This window comes from Suricata suricatta, chromosome 3 (genome assembly GCF_006229205.1).
Source record: "Suricata suricatta isolate VVHF042 chromosome 3, meerkat_22Aug2017_6uvM2_HiC, whole genome shotgun sequence".
Lineage (NCBI taxonomy): Eukaryota > Metazoa > Chordata > Mammalia > Carnivora > Herpestidae > Suricata > Suricata suricatta.
In genome coordinates this window covers 36,832,508-36,854,341 of record NC_043702.1, presented here as the reverse complement: position 1 = coordinate 36,854,341, position 21,834 = coordinate 36,832,508, and the positions used below count along the sequence as shown (strand labels likewise).

General features: G+C 38.8%; 1 non-coding gene and 1 pseudogene across 1 annotated transcript; one reads left to right on the top strand and one right to left on the bottom strand.

Annotated features, from left to right (window-relative positions):
• The first annotated feature begins 469 nt into the window (after positions 1-469).
• On the top strand, positions 470-18,243 carry LOC115286963 (annotated as a pseudogene).
• LOC115288878 lies at positions 16,624-16,787 on the bottom strand. The gene has a single exon (XR_003907263.1). It is a non-coding gene; the product is annotated as a U1 spliceosomal RNA (small nuclear RNA).
• Positions 18,244-21,834: the final 3,591 nt, after the last annotated feature.

The following is a 21,834-nucleotide window of genomic DNA, read 5'->3' as shown; positions in this document are numbered from 1 at the left end:
AGGGGGCGGGAAAGGCTATGAGAGGTTGGCTGAGGGAATGAAGAGGAGGCGCAGAGTGGAAGGGCTGGGATGGGTGTGTTGTGAGACGGCGAGGCGCTTACTGGTGGGCAGCCGACACGGCGGGGGCAGGGGGCCATCAGCTGTCACGTCGCAAAACGCTCTAGCCCTGTGCAGTTTAAAAACCCCGTTCACTTTGGAAATGCCTCAGGCCTCCGCAATTTCGGTCCTCCCAGTGCTGGTAGAGCACATTCACCGCTCTCAGGACCAACTTAGCTTGAGAAGGGGGGGAAAAAGCCACAAATGTTTTTTCCTCCTCTTTGACCGAACGCCTTTGGCCCAATGGGTAACAGCACTTAAAAGCACCAGCACATAAAAAAATCACCAGCAGGTCGACAAGATTCGGTTCTTGGTGTAAGATGAAAGCCTAAATCACAAAAAGCATTGCTAGTCTTTAGAAAACGATATTACAATGTCCATTAACGCTGCCGCTTCCAACCAACACCACCGCGACCAGTTTGACGCTGTCCTGTCTTGCTCCCCAGAATCTTCGCCTCTTCGGAATTGGTTCCACATTAATGTGAGGAGACAATTCCGCTCGAGCCACTCAGTCTCTCAAGTGACACTTCATTTGGAAGAATTTCGGTTTAGGTTTTGCTCAAAGAAGGGGGTAAACAGCAGTTCAGAAACCATACATAATCATCAAGAGCGGCTTCAGAACACTGGAATGTTATAAGACAGTATCAGTCTTTAAAGCCGGCCCAAGAGCAGATGCATACGCGCGCGCAGTTAATTGCTAATTTTCCCTAGAATTAATTTTGACACTAAATTTCATTTCACTTCCTTTCAGTTTTATGGGATGGAATTCGGGAGGCGTTAGTGTATAAGATGACAAATCATTTGGAAAACGATTTAAGTTATACACAAAATAGGTCATAAATAAATGAGCCTGGGAGCTCAAGAGCATCACAGAACGCCTGTCCTTTGTTTCTCCTAGCATATCATGATGGGCACGTATAAACCAAGGGTGAATCTACACTCTTTCTACTCCAGTGCCTCTTAAATTTAATGTGATATGAATCACTGGGAGATTCTGGTTCAGTATTTCTGGAGTGGGGCTTAAGATTCTTTTTTTTTTTTTTTTATGTTGACTTTTGAAATCCAGAGTGAATGGGGGAGAGGCAGAGACCATGAGAAAGAGGACCCTGTGCTGACAGGGCAGAGCCTGATGGGGGACTCCAACTCATGGACTGTGAGACGATGACCTGAGCTGAAGTCACACACTTAACCAACTGATTCCCCCCAAGGGCACCAAGATTCTGCATTTCTAACAAGCTCCTAGGTGATGCCAGTAATGCTGGTCAGTGGACTATACTGCTACATGGAGAACACCCTGAACTTGAAGACAACAGAGCTTACTCTTCTGGTGGCCTTCATGAGTTGGGCAACCTGCTGCCTCAGAAAGGAGTCGGACAGAGAGTCAATGGACTTTTTATGTTTGTAATCTTTGTTTCCACTTTTTTCTTAATGTTTTTAATGTATTTCATTTATTTTTTGAGAGAGAGAGACAGCGTGAGCAGGGGAGGGTCAGAGAGAGGGAGACACAGAATCCAAAGCAGACTCCAGGCTCTGAGCTAGCAGTCAGCAGACCCAACGCAAGGCTAGAACCAACGAACCATGAGAGCCAAAGCCAGATGCTTAACTGACTGAGCCACCCAGGCGCCCCTGTTTCCACTTTTTAACTTTATTTTTTCCTATCCATCATTATCCCCCTCCTGGCTTCACTTCCTCTCATATCTAACCTAACCCCAGTGAGCCTCGATTAACGGTCCTCTGCCAGTGCTGTCAGCGTCCTGAACTCTTTGTCTCGCCACCCTAGACTGCTTACAGACTTCCAAGTATGGGTCATTATGGTCTGTCTCTGAGCTCTGACACTAGTATACTTGAGCACTACAGGAGAAAATGACATAATCATTTGAATTACTGTTCAGAAATACTTCTATATTTCTGGTCAACTTCCTCTCCTATTCATCAAACCACCACTTTTTAAGCTCCTTTCACCATCTCTCCTTCCTTCTCTTTTAAAAAGTGTTAGTACACAATTTTATCTTCATATTCATAAAGATTATTTTGATTTTCAGATAAACATTCATTTTTCATTCTCAAGTTCATCTCCATCCAGTTCAGTTAATATATCTAAAATGCTTGGAATAATACCTGGCAATAAGTAAGCACTATTATGGTACTTTACTGTTCCTTAGAGGACATCAATACCAAATCCCTTTAGTTGTGTTTTAGTTCCATCCCCTCCTTTTTTTGGGGGGGAGGGAAATTCTATCAAGTTACAGTCTCTGTCAATCAATTGCAGTCTATCGTCCCTCCTTCAACACATATTAATATGCTTAAATCTTACTTATTTCAAAAAAGAATAATCCTCTCTGCAACTATCACCTGCAGCTCTTCCTTCTTATTTCAGTCGAGGTTCCTAAGGTGTATCTCCAATTCCTCACCTCTCATCCATGCCTCAACACACTATAATCTTTGTCTCCGTCACTTTCACTCCAAGGAAACTGCTCTTGCAAAGGCAGCCATTGGCCAAATTACCAAATCCAAATGACACTTTTCAGTCAAACTTGATCTTTCTGCCACTTCCTTAAAACATTTCCTCCAGGGGCACCTGGGTGGCTCAGTCGGTTAAGCGTCCGGCTTCAGCTCAGGTCATGATCTCACATTCATGGGTTCGAGCCCTGCATCGGGCTCTGTGCTGACAGCTAGCTCAGAGCCTGGAGCCTGCTTCAGATCCTGTATCTCCCTCTCTCTCTGACCCTCCCCTGCTAGCACTGTCTCCATCTGTCTCTCAAAAATAAATAAAAAATATTAAAAAAAAAAAAGAAAAAAACATTTCCTCTGCTGTCTTAATACCATTTTCCATTGGGTTTTCTCCTACTCATTTAGCCTCTCATTCTGGATCCCATGTAATCTAATTCACCCAATTCATGGTCTTAAATGTTTATTATTTATCCTATATGTTGAGAAGTGTCCTATTTCAATGACTATGTTTTTTATGTCTAAAATTTCTCTTTTCTTATTCAAATGTATCTATCCTTTTTCTCTCATAACATTCTACTCTTACCTTATGGAGTTCATTGGTACTTTAAAAAATCTCTTTGGAGCTCCTGTATGACTCAGTTGGTTAAATGCTCCACTCTTGATTTCAGCTCAGGTCATGATCTTACAGTTTGTGGGTTTGAGCCCTGCATCAGACTCTTTGCTGATGGTGTGGAGCCTGCTTGGGATTCTGTCTCCCTCTCTCTCTGCCCCTCCACTGCTCACTCTGTATGTCTCTCTCTCTCTCAAAGAAAATAAATAAAAATCAACCATTAAAAATTTTTTTAAACTCTCAAAATATTTTAAACATCTTCATTCTAAAGATCATTTATGTGTTATCTAGAATTCCTGTTATTTCTCCCATATGTATCTCTCATGATGCTATCCATGCTTCTCTCATGATGTCAGATTTTCTCAACTGCTTTGTAATTTTGGTTTGTAAACTAATCCTTAGCATGAATTGTATACTTGTATATACTATGTATCTCTCCTAGGTTGTTGAGATATTTTCCTGTGGCTGGACCCACTTACATTAGATTCTTGGTTTTGTTTGCTTGTTTGTTTTTTAGTTTCTGCATAATGAAAGCAGTATGAATAATTGGAATCACCTCCACAAATTATGTGGTCTGGGATGCTATTTTTTTATTTTCAATCCTAGTCAGTTATCACTATGAGCTACAGAGATTCCATATTGTTATGGATTCGTCTCTAAGGAACTTAAAGATTTTCATTTCTTTCTGTATCATTCACTAATGAAGTAAAAATATCTAGAAGTTCTGTGTGTTTAGAATGAGAACAGATAAAGGATATAGGTGACAAGTTTCTTTTAAGTTAGTTTTTTGAGAGGGGCTGCTGGGTGGCTCAGTCAGTTGAGCAGCTGACTCTTGATTTTAGCTCAGGTCATGAGCTCATAGTTGGTACATTCAGGCCCCACATTGGAGGGGCTTGAGGTTCTACCCCTCTCTCTCCCTCTGCCTCTCTCAAAAATAAATAAACAACATTTAAAAAATAAATTAATTTTGGGGATAATATTATCTAGCACTTCTTGTACAAATTTTAAATCATAAAGGAAAAGTCACTTAAAGGATTTATTTCAGGGGCACCTGTGTGGCTCAGTTTGTTGAACCTTTGACTCTTGATTTTGGCTCAAGTCATGATCCCAAGGCCATAGGACTGAGCCCTCTGCATTGAGTGTGGAGCCTGCTTAAGATTCTCTCTCTCACCCCCTAAACATCTCTCCCCGTTTTGCGCACACTCTCTCCAAAATAATAATAACAATAACAATAATAATAATAATGGCACCTGGATGGCTCAGTTGGTTAAGCATCCGATTTCAGCTCAGGTCATGATCTCATGGGTTGAGTTCAAGCCCCGCGTCGGGTTCTGTACTGACAGCTCCGAGCCTGGAGCCTGCTTCAGATTTTGTGTTTCTCTCTCTCTCTCTCTACTCCTCCCCCACTCATGCTCTGTCTCTCTAAATAAACAATTTTTAAAAATTTTAATAAAAAGAATGTTATTTCACTTGAGTAGTGAGGAGAAAAGGCAGATTACAGTATTTTAAGAAATAAATAAGTATAATAAAATAGAAGCTGTAAATATAGCCAATTCTACCCTCCTTTTCATGAATATATGAACATAGTTTAAGTAGTAGTTTCACTAAACGTTTTTTTAGGCCACCAAAATACATTTTTAAATAGATAAATAGGAGCTAGTAAAGAACAATCTTAAATGAAGAGGAGGAGGAGAAATATATCTTTTTCAGAAACCTGAGAAGAAAGAAAATATTGAGATGGAGAAGATTAAGATGAGAAAAAGTTCACTGGATCATCTTAATCTTTATGTAGGAATAAAACCCATTGTTTGGGAATGAGGGATTGAAGCATGGGTTAATGGTCAAAGAAAGTGAAACTACTTGGGAATTACTATTTTAAGAGATGAACTTGGCATTCAGCAAGAGGTGATCAATAGTGAGGACCTAGTCAACAGTCTTCCACTCTTACTCTCCAGTTTTCCTGGTCTTCTCAGCTAACATAGATCTCTTGCTTTCCTGTACTTCTCTCATCAAGGGAAAACCAAAAATAGATAGTATGTAATAATAAGACATTTAATTGACTACTATGTGCCAAGCTCCATAACAAAGATTAGGAAAAAGAGAAATGAAACCACTGAGTCTGATTTATAGGAGATAAATGAGTCACTGATGTCAAGGAATCTAAGGTAGGTACATAACATAACTGCACCATAGTATGCTGAGTGTTCGAATCGAGGTATGAACAAGGGGTACTGGAGCCCAAGAGAGGAAGTATTTAACTGTTTAGGAGGAAAGGGATTTCAGAGAAAAACAGTTTATATATGTAATATAATAGGGGTTCAAAGAGTCGAGTGCTCCTTAAATTACTGAGTGATTTAGTTAATAGATAGATGTTGCGATTGGAAGAATAAAGAAGGTGAGCTTCCCACAATTCAAAGTAACAAGAGGCTTTTTGATCATTCTGATGATGTTTACTTCTGACACTTTCTGAAAAACATACAGCTTCATAGTTCACTCAGAACTTAAATGTGGCTATTAAAGCCATATTTGTTGGTTCTTTCATTTGTATACTTGTTCATAAAGCATTTTTATTTCTTATGCTGCATATATCTTGTTTTCAAACAATAGAAGAGTTCCTAAGAATTGTGTAAACTTAAAATGTTTGCAGAATGAAACCTCAATGAACTTTATTGCTAACAAAGCACTAAAGAACACTGGTAATCAAGAAATCTCAGTTCTAGCACTTCTAGTTCTGCCACTAGGTATGATTTAGGGCAGATATCTCCATCTCCTTGGACCTCAGTTTTTTTCATATGTAAAATGAAGATATTTGACAAACGATTTCTGAAAGTTTATGATATTTTAATTGAATTAAGTTTTTTAAAACCTAAGTTAATGCAAGTTTTCATAAAGGAAAAGGTTATATTATAATCATTTGACAGTCCCCCCTCAACTGAAATATTTAGTAAATTTACTAATATATCAGTTTTTCAGAAAACATTTTAGGTTTATTTAAGCTCACTTTAGTTTTTTATTTTTTGGAAGCAAAAACTGTTGCCTGAACACATAGTAATGACTCTCATATTCCCCAGTGTTTGTATACAGGAAGACGGAATCATGCTCTCTGGTGTAGGAATCTAGTTGTTTTCTAAAATTAATTTCACTAAACCATACTAGTTTCAATGTACTGTGCTCACACTATAGGGTTTTTTTTTTTTAAATAAGGCCTATTTCCTCTCTGTCTTTTAAAAAAAATTTTTTTTAATATCTTTTATTTATATTTTGAGAGAACGAGAGAGACAGTGTGAGCAGGAGAGGGTCAGAGAGAAAGGGAGACACAGAATCTGAAGAAGGCTCTAGGCTCTGAGCTGTTAGCACAAAGCCCAACCCGGGGCTTAAATCCACCAACCATGAGATCATGACCTGAGCCGAGGCCCGATGCTTAACTGACTGAGCCACCCAGGCGCCCCCTCTTTTTCTTAACAAACAAAACAAAATCCAAATATATAATAGATTGGCTCTTAGAAACTAAAATTTATCCCACTCAGTTGGTTTAAAGCCCTCTCTCAAACCTGTTAATTTTACCTCCTAGTACTTTATATGTACCTAGTACCTTAATTTGTTTGAAAATAAGCCAGATTCTACAGATTATACCCATAAAAATCTTGCCTTCCCTTGGATGCTTCAAAGCTTAAAAAGAAAAAACACATAATGCCAGCAATTCTGTGACTGCCAGCTCGGTTTCCAAGGAAACAGAGAGTAGATCATCAAAAACAAAATAAGGATTTTCAACCTGATTACCTTTCTTTCACTACTTCATTCTCCATTGCTGCAAAATGAAAGACAATATAACCTCAGCCTTGCAATCCAGATTTTTAATTTCATTTGTGCTGTCTTTCACTATTAAAATCAAGCAAAAAAAATTAATATTTTGTGTTATATTGGTTTTCTTTAGAGAGAATTTTAAGATTCATTCACAAGAAAAAAGAAAATCTTTTGAATATAAAGCACTATGTTCATTTCCTGAATAACCTAGTATGTTTTAACCTTAAAACTGTCAAATGTTTAAATTATTGAATCTCATATTTAACATTTCTTGGGAATAATATAAGAAAGTAATGGGAATTTATAAGAAAAGGATAAAGACTTCTGGAATTAAATGATTTAGGGGCACATGGGTGGCTCAGTCGGTTAAGCATCCAACTTTGGCTCACATCATGATCTCACAGTTCATGAGTTTGAGCCCCGCGTGGGCTCTGCGCTGACAGCTTAGAGCCTGGATCCTGCTTCAGATCCTGTTTCCCTCTCTCTCTGACCCTCCCCCACTCTTGCTCTGTCTCTCTCAAAAATAAACATTTAAAAAAATTTTTTTACATTTTAGCATGAAATGTTTTATTTAAAGAAATAAGGAGAGGGGACAGGATGAAAAAATAGGAGTCAAGGGTAAAATAACTGGATTTCTATTCAATAAAGCAAAATACCATTTTAAAAATTGTTTTTCCCCACCAATTATTGTCTAAAATAAATAAAATCATGATCCTGAAAATTACTACAGAAAACAAGAGCTTGCTTTGTTATAGGCCAATTTATCAGATATCAGAGAGCTTACTGTATATAAGTTTGGCTTAATGACTAACCACCTCAACTTGCTTCTATAAGAAGCCTGCCTGCTAGATAGATAACTTAGTTTGCAAGACTCTCCCCCACCCCTTTTACTAAGACCCGCTCAAAGGCAAGGTCAACAGGTGAAAGTCACCTAGTCACTGCCTCGAGGTATCTTAGGTGTCTAACTATGGTCATTTTCAAGGGACAAAAAACTTTAAAATGATAGATTCCCCCCAAAACTAACATCTGTGTATTACAATATAATTGACTACCAAGGAATGCTGTGAATGTAATTGGTTAACTAAATAATGATGTATTCTGTCTGTATAATCTCACTGACCCTTTTGTTTGGGGCCATTCTCTGCACCTTTCTCCTTAAGATCAGGAGATCAGGTTTGGCCAGGCCGTAAATAAAATCATGCCTCACTTCTATTCAGCATTTGGTGGTCTTTTCTACAGCAACAGCTTAAGCATTATTATATTACCTAGTGATGCTATATGTTTTATAAAAGCAGTATTTCTCTCAAATCAACACACCATATACCATAAATTTACAAAATATTATGGGTCCATTATATTTCAATAAAGCTGGAAACCCACCTTCCTGCCCCCCAAGTAGTCTTGTATTTTAAAAATGTAGATAAAGCCAGAGGATTCTCTTCAGGGTGAAGTGCGCAATAGAAATTTGCTTTAATGGCAGTACAGTTTAAGAAACTTTAGATGGCATATTAATATGTTGGTTAATGAATACTGAAATTCAGGTAACTCTAATGGGAAAGAAGATTAATGTAATCATTATTTGGGATCTTCCTTATACCAGTTTTCTGCGTGTATGTCTATTTTCCTCCAAAGGATTCTAGCTTTTCTTTTTTTCTAATTTGTATGTTTATTTATTATTGAGACAGAGAGAAACTGCATGAGTGGGGAAGGGGCAGAAAGAGAGGGAGATACAGAATCTGTGTCAGCACCATTTTTCCAAACATTTGCTCACTTCATGTCTCTGTGTCACATTTTGGTAATTCTCGCAGTATTTCAAACTTTATTATTATTATTATTATTACTATTATTACTATATTTGTTATAGTGATCTGTGATTAGTGATCTTTGATGTTACTATTGTAATTGTTTTGGGGCGTCACAAATGACACCCATATCAGATGGTGAACCTATCTGATAAATGTGCCTGTTCTGACTGCTTTACCAACCAGTCATTCCTGTCCATTTCTTCATTCCTGTCCATTTCTCCTCAGGTCTTCTTATTTCCTCAGACAAAACAATACTGAAATTAGGCCTGTTAATAACCCTATAATGGCCTTTAAGTGTTCAAGTGAAAGGAAGAGTCACATGTCTTTTGTCTTTCACTTTAAGTCAAAAGCTAGAAATGATTAAGCTTAGTAAAGAAGACATGTCTAAAGCTGAGCTAGGCTAAAAGCTAAGCCTTGTGCTGGTTAGCCAAATTGTGAACCCTAAGGAAACGTTCTTGTAGGAAATTAAAAGTACTACTCCATTGAACACACAAACGATAAGAAAGCAAAATAGACTTACTGCTGATATGGACAAAGTTTTAGTCGTCTGGACAAAAGATCAAACCAGCCACATCTTCCGATAAGCCAAACCCTAATCTAGAAAAAGGCCCTAACTCTCTTCAATTCTATGAAGTCTGAGAGAGGTGAGGAAACTGATCAACAAGTTTTGAAGCTAGCAGAGTTTACTTCACGAGGTTTTAGGGAAAAGCCGTCTCTAATACATAAAAATGCAAGGTGAAATAGCAGGAGCTGATGTAGACACTACAAATTATCCAGAAGATCTAGCTAAGATAATTGATCAAGGTGGCTATACTAGGGGCACCTGGGTGGCTCAGTTGGTTGAGCATCTGACTTTGGCCCATGATCTCACAGTTCATGGGTTCAAGCCCCACCCCATGTCGGGCTCTGTGCTGACAGCTCTAATTCTGTGTGTCCCTCTTTCTCTGCCCCTCCCCTGCTTATGATCTGTCTCTCTGTCTCTCAAAAATAAATAAATGTTTAAAAAAATTAAAAGTAAAAAAAGATGGCTACACTAAACAACAGGTTTTCAATGTAACCAAAGAGCATTCTATAGGAAGAAGATACCATCTGGGACTTTCATAGCTATATAGTAGAAGTCAATGCCTGACTTTAAATCCTCAAAGGACAGACTAACTCTTTTGTTAGAGGCTAATGCAACTGGTGACTTTAAGTTGAAGCCAATGCTCACTGAACAGTTTGAAAATCTGAAGGTCTTTAAGAATTACATCAGATCTACTCTTCCTGTGCTCTATAAATGGAACAAAAAGGCCTGGATGACAGTGCATTTGTTTACAACATGGCTTATTGAATATTTTAAGCCCACTGTTGCAATCTACTGCTCAGAAAAAAAGATTCCTTTCAAAATATTACTGCTCATTGACAATGCACCTGGTCTCCCAAGAGCTCTGTTAGAGATGTACAATAAGATTAATGTTGTTTTCATGCCTGCTAACACATCCATTCTGCAGCCCACGAGTCAAGGAAATACATTTCATAAGCTATATCTGCCACAGAAAGTGATTTCTCTGATGGATCTGGGCAAAGTAAATTGAAAACCTCCTGGAAAGGATGCACCATTCTAGATGCCATTAAGAATATTCATGATTCAAGGGAACAAGTCAAAATATCAGCATTCACAGTAATTTGGGAGAAGTTGATTCCATCCCTTATGGACGACATTGGGGAGTTCAAGACTTCAGTAGAGGAACTTACTGCTGATGTGGTAGAAATAGCAAGAGAACTAGAATTAGAAGTGGAGCCTGAAGATGTGCCTGAGTTGCTGCAATCTCATGATAAAATTTGAAGAGTGGGTAAAATGCTATTCAATAGTGTCACATGCTGTGGAGAAATTGTACATGAAAGGAAGAGTCCATTAATGTGATAAAGTTCATTTTTTAAGAAACTTCCACAGCCACCCAACCTTCAGCAACTACCACCCTGATCAGTCAGCAGCCATCAACATCAGGGCAAGACCTCCACCAGCAAAACCATTATGACTTGCTGAAAGCTCAGATAATACTTAACATTTTTCAGCAATATTTTAAAATTAGGTTATATACATATTTTAGATGTAGTGCTATTGCACACTTAATATACCACACTATGGTGTTAACATAACTTTTATATGCACTGGGAAGCCAAAAATTTCATTTGACTTGCTTAAGTGCAACATTGGAATCATTGTGGTGGTCTGGAACTGAACTCTCAATAGGTTTCTGAGGTATGCTTGTAATACCCTATACTTTAATTAAAGGTTTTAACTACCTTTGGGCCTTTTTACTATGAAATGCAAAATCTGTGACACTTAAGCATATTTTCATTGTAAAGACTAATAGCCAAGGTAGACTTTTTATTGTAAAACAACTCTTAATATTTGAAAAAGTTTTTGAAAAATTGTGAGGATAATATATTGATTCAGAAAATTATGTATCACAAAAGACTTTCTGTTAAAAAAGAATACAACAATATGTGAGACAAATATGTACTTGTTTTGAGAATGGTAAGACATGTAGGAAAAGATAGTGAGTTCTGGCTAAAGAACATGTTCATATATTTAAGCAAAGCATGATGTTTATTAAGATCTATGAAAATATTATCAAAGGATCTGAAAATATGTCCTTAACTACACATTGGGAAGATTGAACTAAATGAGGAGTTAGCAAACTTTCTGTAAAGGACAAGATAATAAGTATTTCAGCTTTGTGAAGCAGAAGGTGTCTGTTACAACCACTCAGCTCTGCTGTTGTGATATGAAAGGCACTGTAGACAATAGGTAAACAAGTGTGGTTGTGTTCCAATAAAACATTATTTCTGAAAATAGACAGCAGACCACATTTGACCTGTTATCCATTGTTTGCTTACCCCTGGACTATTCAATATTCTACATTCAAATTCTGTATCTATGAATGTTAACATTAGCCAACATGGATTTTCTGATTTTCCAGACTCATCAGACATCAGTCAAGGAATGTGATTAATGGTGAGAAAGCAGAAAACTTGGGCTTTTAGTGTAATGCAAACTTTAACTAAATGTCAATTTAACTAGAATTCTGTTACTGTAGATACATATGAAATATTGTGACATTGTCTGATATAGTATTTATGACTCTTTATTAATAAATCCATTTAAAATAACTAATACATTTTATTAAGCATATTCAAATATATAGAGATACAGAAAATATCTCTAAAAACTTTAAAGCAAAATAAATTTTGTTAATTTTTGTTTGTTTGGGGGAATTTTGTTAATTTTTAAGAATCTTTAGTTTCCTCTTCAAGGGCTATAGACCAAAGTAATAGTTATGCATATGTTAGGACATTTATAGAGGGGTACAGAAAGCCAAGTGTACATAACATTCTACATTTGCCTTTATTATCATATGATTGTCTCATCTATAAAATTATCAACATATTTCTTTTCTAACCCTGGTGCTAGGCCACTAAGCAAAAACAAATTAGATTTAAACTGTTTTAATGCTAAAAACAGAGTTAGCAGGTTTCTATCATATTTGAGATTTGAGGGACAAAAGTCTATTTGAGGCACTATCTCAGTAAAAGGGGGATGATGGAAGAAGCAAATTGACATATCTAAAACGAATTGTAGACATCTTGTTTCCATTGATTAATTAACTTTTTAATGTTGAATTACTTATGACTTGGTAAAAAGCAGAGTGAGTTTCCAAGGAGTTCCAACTCCAAAATGAACTTTTCTCCACTAATAGCATAACGTAAAAAGACCAGTTTAAGTTGCTTGGTACGTAACAGGCACTAAAAAAAAAAAAAAAAAAAAAAAAAAAGCTATTATTCCTATAATAGCTTGGCTATTTAGAAAAACTAGTACTTGCCCCCAGTAAAGTTAAAGAGGATTTTCTGGTACCAGAAGGAAAAGAAAAAGAAAAGACTAACAGTTTATTGAACAAAAAGACCATCATTTTTCTATCTGTCAAAGAGGGTAACATGATTTATGGCACAAAAATGACATTCAGAAAACCTGACTTAATAAAAGAAGGTAGGAAGTTCTTAAAAGGAGAAATTAGTGCACTTACAGCCAGCAGAACTATGGTGGGATTGGTTTTGTTTTGTTTTTGTTTTGAGGGTCTACGAATTCCTCCGAGAAAAGCACATTTCAGTGAAGGCAGAGAAGTTTCTGTGGACAGTTGATTTTGAACTCCTGTCACACCTATGGTCTGACGCAGCTGTTCAGCATGTTCAGTGGCTCTTCCTAAAGCCATGTGACCCTTTATTTCCTCTGCTACTACAGGGCCTACTGCAAACATACACCTGCTGTCCAGTGTCGCCAGGCCTTTCTTCTGGACAATTGCCTGCTGCTAAAGCCCTGCTTCAAAGCCCCTAAGAAATGAAACACATGAGAAGATTTCAGGCTCATTTGCTGGATGTTGCAGAGGCTAACGCTAAGATGGGCACACTGAAAAGTCCCCAGCTCTGTTTCAAAACCCTGACTCCAATGAGTCACATTATAAAGGCTCTAGAAACTCGCCACTGAGAGTATCTGCATGACAATACTCATTTGGTTCTTTGAGAGAAACAGAGCCAGGAGAAAATGTCGGGAGGGGTTAGCCTGATTTTCAACCTGTCATTTCTTTTCCAGTGAGTGTCTTGTGGGTGGGTCACATGCCCTGGGTATATGCTGGTGCCCAGGTCCGTTCAGTGTAATCCAATAGCTCCCACTCCCGTTCTCCTGACGTACACTGATGCCTAGAGGAGTGGAGGATGATGGATCCTCCCTGTTTCTCATAACTGGTGGTGAGATGGGTCTCTTCAAACTGTCAGTGAAAATAATCCAAAATGTAGTCACAAGATTGAGGTCAGAAACTGAGGAGATGACAAGTTGCCAAAGTTTAGTCAACAAAATCAGAGTGAGGAGAATAAAAACGGGAACTAAGACAAAAACCAGAGACTCTAAGTCTGAACAGAAGGAAACGAGAACAAAAGTCTAAGTAACAAAATGAAAATGATTGTTGGTGGGTGCTGGCTGAGAGACAGGAACGAGAAAACTGAAATATATTTGTAGTCAAGTCGGCTCTAGAGCATTCCATTGTGTTAGATGCCAGCATGTCTCAGAGGCCCTAAATATGCTCCTACAGGCCGACCTGTTACTCCTCCTCCTTCACATATACATCTCTATCCTAAATCTAGGAAGCAGTTATGGGTTAATAGTGCTGATATGTTTAAGTGGGTGATGGTCCTCAGATATGTGTACACCCATGTTCATAGCGGCATTGTTCACCGCAGCCAAAAGGCAGAAACAGCCCAAGTATTGAATATTATATAGACTTAAAAAGGAAGGAAATTCTGACACATGCTACAGCATAGGTGAAACTTGAAAACATGAAGTGAAATAACCCAGTCACGAAAAGATAAATGCTCTATGATGCCATTTGTATGCGGTACCTAGAGTAGTTACATTCATAGAGACAGACAGTTGAATGGTAGTTGCCAGGAGCTGAAGGGAGGGAAGAGTAAGGAGTTACTTTTTAGTGAGTACTGAGTTTCAATTTTGCAAGATAAAGAGTTCTGGAGATGGATGGTTATGATGGTTGCACAACAATAGGAAGGTGCTGAGTACCACTGAACTGCACACTAAAAAAAAAGTTAAAATGGTAAATTTTATATTATGTATTTTACCACAATTTTTTTTAAAGGAGGTAATTGTAGGGGCACCTCGGTGGCTCAGTGGATTGAGTATCCAACTTCAGCTAAGGTCATGATATCACAGCTCTTGGGTTCAAGCCCCGCATCAGGCTCTGTGCTGACAACTCAGAGCCTGGAGCCTGCATCGGATTCTGTGTCTCCCTTTCTCTGACCCTCCCCAGTGCTCTCTCTCTCTCTCTCCCTCATAAATAAACATTAAAAAAATTTTTTTAAGGAGGTGATTGCCTTGGAGGACTATTCTTTTTCAGCAGAAGTCCTGTCCTCAAAACATTTTCAGTTTAGTGAGAAATCCAATGATTCTTCTCAGGAAAGAGAAAGTATACAGATATTTTGAGGGAATTGCTTACAAATAGAAGTGTCTTCCTTTTGGAACCACCAAGAAGCCAGTACTCTTGTGCCAAAACCATAGTTTCCTGAAGAGTAATTAATAGTCCATCCTGCTGTGAGAGGAAAAGGAGGTAGGTAAGGACAGTATGTCATGCAGAGCACAGTATGCTCAGGAAAAATCTGCAAAGAAAAATAGACAAAAGGAGGAAATGGAGATAACAAGTGAAAAGTAGAAAGCCCCATAAAATAAGAAGAAAATGTAGCAACAGCTCTCTGCAAGTCTGTGAACCCCCAGCAGTAAGCATAGCAATGAGGACTATGAGACTTTAAGACACAATAATCTGTCAGCTAAAGAGCTCAGTCAAGACACAGTGGAACAAAGCAGGAGTAGAGAGAAAAACTGAGCATGGATCTCAGTCACCCCTGACCTATGAGTTTATGTAATCCTCTGCAGGAGAAAGGAAGCTTAACCAACATGTATCCATTCTTCCTAGAACAGTGCTCCTTCAGCTTGGGTATGCATCAGAAACCTCTGGAAAGGTTGTTAGAGATTCTGTGCCCATTCCAGAGATTCTCCCTCAGTAGATCTCCCCTGGGGACTGAACATTTGCATTTCTAACACGTTCACAGGTGATGCCTGATGCTACTGGTTTGGAGACCACACTATGAGAATCAGAGCTCTAGAATTAAAGAGGTATAGGATATTAGTGATTGGTTGCATATTTTAAAATTGTTTAAAAAGGAAGATCTAGATCAAGTACTGTAGTAAGGGACTGTATTGAAAATATTTAAGTCCAGGTAGACCTGTCTACCATTTGGTCTCTCATGGCAGTGATTACAGTATGAACTCTTGACTCAGACAGACTTGACAGTATCACTTTCTAGTAGTATGCTTTTGGATAAGTTACTGGACATTTTCATATGCTATTTTCTTCATCTGTAAAACTAGGATAATATAGCACCAACTCAGTGGGGTCGTGGGAAGATTAAATGATTGCTGCATGTACAAAGACTTAGCACAGTACCATCATACACATTAAATGTAACAGCACCCAACATTCATCTCTGCTACTTTTGTACCAGTCCCAATTATCTTTCCACCTATGTTAGTAGCCTTTTGAAACCTGAATCTTAGGAACAAAGCCAAGATAATCATCTGCTGAACTGATCCTCCCAGTTTACCATGGAAACCACTTTATCCTGTGGCAGGTAATTACAGGCAAAAGCATAAAAATATATATTGCCTTTATAGAAATGTTTAATCCTGGAATATTCTCTTCAGTGGTTGCTAGAGAGGGAGATAGTTCCAGAGGTTTCCTGGGAAAATTAATTAGTTTGCAACTGTAATATTATTCAGCATCTTCTGTTCATAGGCCTGTACAAAAAATGTTGCAAAGGAAGCAAAAGGTTTATGTCCCTTAATTTGTGATGAAAATCTAGAGGTAGCTAATAGAATGAAATGCAATTTTTGTTATCTATAAACTTAATAAAGAGTATTAATTTTAGAAGAGAATTTTAATTTCAGTAAAACAAATGAATGACCAATCTCAGTTCTCTTTTGATAGAGGATGTACTTACTGATAGTTGAGAAATGATTGGATTAATCATTTCTCTTAAATCTATCACAAAGGAACATTCTGGGCCTGGCTTCAAGATTAGTTCATATGCTATAAACTTATAGGGGAATACAAGCCTTTGCTCCCTGCATCTGCTCCTTAATCTAAGAAGATAAGCTATTATATGGTTCCATTGTATGGTATGACATGGTCTCATAAGTCCCCTCTCCGGAGACACACAAGTGTCTCTAAAGATTGGAATTTATTTTGTTGTTGTTTATAGGGGAGAGTGAGAACGCAGTGTCCCACAGCCACAAATTATACAGCCGAATTCCCTACATTTAGGGAAATCACAGGAGTCAACATATCCGGGGTTCAATGGATAAGCCTCTCCCTGGGAAAACCACCTTCATGACCATTGTATCTTCCCTGCCAGGTAAGTATGGAATTTATTGTTTTTTTAAATGGCTCTTTTTATTGTGTGTTCTAGATAGTTTCATGGAACAGCCACCCTTAGCTGCTACCTCTAATCCATTCCTTTTTTTCTTGTGAACTGTCCTTTCTCTTGCACTCAGCTGTATGTGTCAGGAAGTCCAGTCCAGTTCCAGCTCTGTGAAGCAAGGGGTGTGTGTGTGTGTGATATTTATCCTAGATTGGTATATGACAAGAGTGTATGACAAAATTCTGGCTATGATGAAGTGAGGGGGGAAGAATGCTGGGGACATACAGGAAGCCCTCACTTTTAAAAGGGGACACAAGAGGGGTGCCTAGGTGGCTCAGTTGGTTAAGCCTCCAACTCTTGGTTTTGGCTCAGGTCATGATCTCATGGCTTTGTGGTTTGGCCCTGCATGGGGCTCTGCTCTGGCAGTGCTGAGCCTGTTTGGGATTCTCTCTCATTCTCCTCCTTCCCATCCCATCTCAGTCTCTCTCAAAATAAATAAACTTAAAAAAAACAACAACAACAAAGGGCACACGAGAATGAGGTGCACTCATTTACGTCTGCATCTTGTTTATGTCTGCATCTGATTTGGGATAAGGGGCAGCCATCTTGTAACTAGGAAGGCAGCTATCCTAAAAGATGGCAGGATATATTGAAGGTGGAAGGGTAAAAAACCTGAGGGCTTGGTGATATCACTGAGCTGCTGAATTCAGTAAGCCTAGCTAGAGACACCCTTCCTCTAGGATAGTAAATAAGATAGTAAAATTTGTTAAATAAGATAGTACAATTTCCCTACCGTTTTACAGATTTTAAGTCAGATTTTCTGTTACTTGCCGACAACATTAACCTAGCAGTCATTTATGTGAAACCAGCCCTTGACCTGGTGAAGTACTCAGAGACTAGTGTGCTCAGACCCAGCAGGTAGGCATCTTTGCTCCAGTCAGTGCTACCACTGAAGTAAAGTCTGTTGAAATGCACTGTAAAGCTTTGAGTGAAGTTTCTGGGGACAACAGTGGACTTCAATGTCAAGAATGTGCCTGTCAAAAACGTTTGTTGCAGCAGCATGGCTGACAGCAAAAATGACCAACCAAAGGAGGCAGCTGGCTTCATGGCTCATGGCTCAAGTGATTATCCCGCCAAGGCAAATCAATGTGAGATGTGCACCTGTTGTGGACGGTCACACAGCTCACATTGCTTGCAAGTTTGCTGAGCTGAAGGAGAAAATTAACTGTAATTCTGTGAACCAGCTGGAAGATAGCCCCCCAAATCTTGAAATCTGGTGATTCTGCCATGATTAATATGTGTGTTATGTGTGTTAAAAGCTTTTCTGATAATTCTCCTCAGGGTCATTTTGCTGCTTGTGACATGAGACAGAGGGTTGTTGTGGGTGTCATCAAAAAGCTGGACAAGAAGGCTGCTGAAGCTGGCAAGGTCACCAACTCTACCCAGAAGGCTAAATGAATAGTATTTGCCACTCCAGTCTTGATCAGTGGTGGAAGAATGGTCTTAGAACTGTTTGTCTCAATTGGGCATTTCAGTTTACTGGTAACAGGTTTGACGATACGAGGCACCGTAAAACCTTCAGAAGGAAAGGAGAGTGTTTTGTGGACCCTTTGTTTTTGTGCATGTGCGGCAATTTAAAAAATATCAGTACTTGGTAATGGAAACATTTTTTATTTTTATTATTTTCAGCAATCTTCACACCCAACGTGGGGCTCAACCACAACCCCGAGATCAAGAGTCACATGCTCTTCTGACTGAGCCAGCCAGGCACCCCTTTAATGGAAACAACTTGACTAAAAATCTTTAACAGAATTTTGCAATTCAATAAAACAAAGTTTTATAAGAAAAAATTGTTATTCAGCCTGATCTATTTGAAGCCTGACCAAAGAGACTATGAATATCAGGAATCTTCTAGTGATGGATAACCTAATTATGTAGATTGTGGTAATGGTGTCATGGATTTTTACATATGCTACACACTTGCCAAATTATACACTTTATTTTTTATTATTTAATAAAGTTTATTTATTTATTTATTTTAAGAGACAGAAAGCAGACACACGTGAGTGGGAGAAGGGCAGAGAGATAGGGAGAGAGATTACCAGTGCAGAGCCTGATGTGGGGCTTGAACCTGTTGTGCCCAAGTTTGTAAAATCACCCCAAAACGCCCCAAAACAAGCCCCAAAACAAGCACCAGAGACTGCTAGGGAGACTGAGTCACACCTGCAAATGCAAAAGGCCTTTATTACAAGCTTAAGCTCAGGCTCACAGTCTCCAGTCGACCAGCTGGCCACATGGAGAGAGCCCCGAACAAAGGCAGGGCAGGGCCTTTTATATCTTTGGGAGGGGGAGTTGCAGGAAATATAGCGATCCAATCCCTACCCCCCATCAATACTGGCAGTTGTGGGAGCCAGTCACAGCATCCCGAGCACTGACCAATCAGAGTGGGCCCAGGACGCCTTACGCGGGGCGTGACTAGGCCCGCCTCTAGAGAGGTCAAAGGTATCTGCCGTCCTCCCCCGATTGGGTGTCGCAGGAGTTGTCCCTCCTTAATGCACGCCCTTTCAGGAGAAGCCAGCATCTTCCCCTTTAAGTAAAGGGCAAGGCTGGATCGGACCTGTGGCCCACGGGGAACGCCCCCCCCCCCCCCCCCAGGGCCGCCCGGCGCATCTCCACCGTGGAGGTCAGGCTCCGGACAGGCTCCCGGAAGGTTGGGACGGCCCAGTGGTGAGGGCCAGATGGGACCTGCATCCTTACAAACCTATGGGCAGATCTGCACCACACAAGCACCCTTTAAATTATGCACTTATGTACAGCATATTGTCTATCAACTATATCTCAAAGATAAACTTCTCTGACTACAATGCAGTTAAGTTAGAAATTAATAATAAGAAAGGAAAAATTTATTAAACACTTTGGCTCAGGTCATGATATCAGGGTTTGTTCCTTCAAGCCCTGCGTGGGGCTCTGTGCTGACAGCTCAGAGCCTGGAGCCTGCTTCGGATTCTGGGTCTCCCTCTCTCTCTGCCTCTCCCTCGCTCTCAGTCTGCCTCTCGCTGTCTCTAAAAAATAAACAAATACACACACAAAAAACAGAAACAAAAACAAAATTCTAAAATTTCCTGACTCTAAGAAAAAATTATGATAGAATTATAAAATTCTTTAGAATTGAACAATGAAATCCATGTAAAACAAACTTTGAGATGCAGCTGAAGTGTTACTGAGTTGTGACTTTATCGTCTTAAGGGCTTACAAAACAAAAAACAACAAAAAAGCCCCAAGGACCTGATATTATAATCTCAGTTAGACAGAGGCGCCTGGTTGGCCCAGTCAGTTAAGTGTTCGACTTTGGCTCAGGTCAGGATCTCGCAGTTCGTGAGTTCCAGCCCCGCGGTTCCCCAGTCCAACCCCGCCTAGGGCTCTGTGGTGACAGCCGGTGACCTCCTCTCTCTCTGCTCCTCCCCCGCTCATGCTGTGTCTCAGTCTCTCAATAAATAAATAAACTTTATAATCTAAGCTAGACAAAACAGAATGAAGAAGTGGGAAAAAATGAAAATAAGAATTGAAGTGAATGAAATTGAAAATATACATATATAAGACCTCTGGCAAGACAAACCTGTGGCAAGTTTAACCAAGGAGAAAAAGAAGAGAAATAACTGAAAAAGGAAACAAGATGCAGTAGTTACAAAAAATATGAAAGGATATTATGATCCACTTTTGGCCAAGATGGAGTAACAGAGAATATGTTCCTGCATATGTATATATCTCTAAACAACATACTATTATACATATAACATGATGTTACATCAATATTTTATTTCTGAAAAAAACCCTAAATAACTTACCTTCCTAAAACAAGCAAAAAAAAAAAAAAAAAAACCCAACACACAAAATATGTGAAAAAATAGTTTTCAAGAGACTGGACATCAGAGAACAAAGAGCAGTGGTCTCTAAGAGACAGAACAGAGATGACGAACACCAGAAATCAGAGTCTTGTGATAACCCCAACTTACTATTTTTAGAGTTTCCAGGCGGAGGGAGGGGGAGTCAAGGTGGAGCCCCGCAGATTCCCCAAGGTGCTGAGAAGTTGATTCTTCAAGAATACGGAGCTGAGAGTCCAGGGAGATTAAAAAAAAAAACAAACTAGGGTTTGCAGGACAGAGTGTCTGAGTTGAGATAGAGCTTCACAGAGAGAGAACCTAGGACATCAGCGCATGCGTGTGAAGAAACCACCTGAGGCCAGATAAAGAACAGCTGAAGGCATGGAAAGGAAAGAATGCCTGGAACTCACAAAGGAGTAGCGTCTGCTATCACTAGCCAGTTTAGAAATAATCTCATAAATTATTAGTGGAGTACAAAGGAACAGGAGAAAACTTTTGGGGGATAATGGACAATATTCACTATCTTGATTGTGGTGATGGTCTCCTGGGATCTTGGCAAATGTTAAAACATAAAATTGAAAAAAATTTATCAAATCATATACTTTTGTACTTGCTATTTATTGTCTATTAACTATATCTCAAAAAGGCTGTTAGAAAACTTGAAATAGACTCTAGAACACAAAAGTACAGTACATTTAATAGTGCATAAGACACCCTCAAATATTTATTAGTTTTTTCATATAAGTAACTTTATACCATAGACTTGAAAACTTACATGAAGTAGATGAATTCCTAGAAAAATGTAAATTATAAAATTGACTCAAGAAAAAAGGAAGAAAACAGAATTATCTATATCCTTTAAAGAAATTAAAGCAATATAAGAGCTGTTTCATAAAGAAAAGCACTGTGCCCCCCAAATTTTTACAGGCATATTTAAGCAAATATTCAAGTGGAATAAATAAAAAACACAATATAACAAGCTAAGAGTAGAGCCACATGTTCAATACTCACTATATAAGTAAAACACATTAAACTCAACAATTAAGCGAAAAAATCCAATCTTAGTGAAAGAGTATCATAATTACCTCAACAATTGATAAAGCAGAAAAAAAACCAAGAAGGATAATGCTGACTTAGAATAATTTCATCCTGAGACAACTATTTCCAG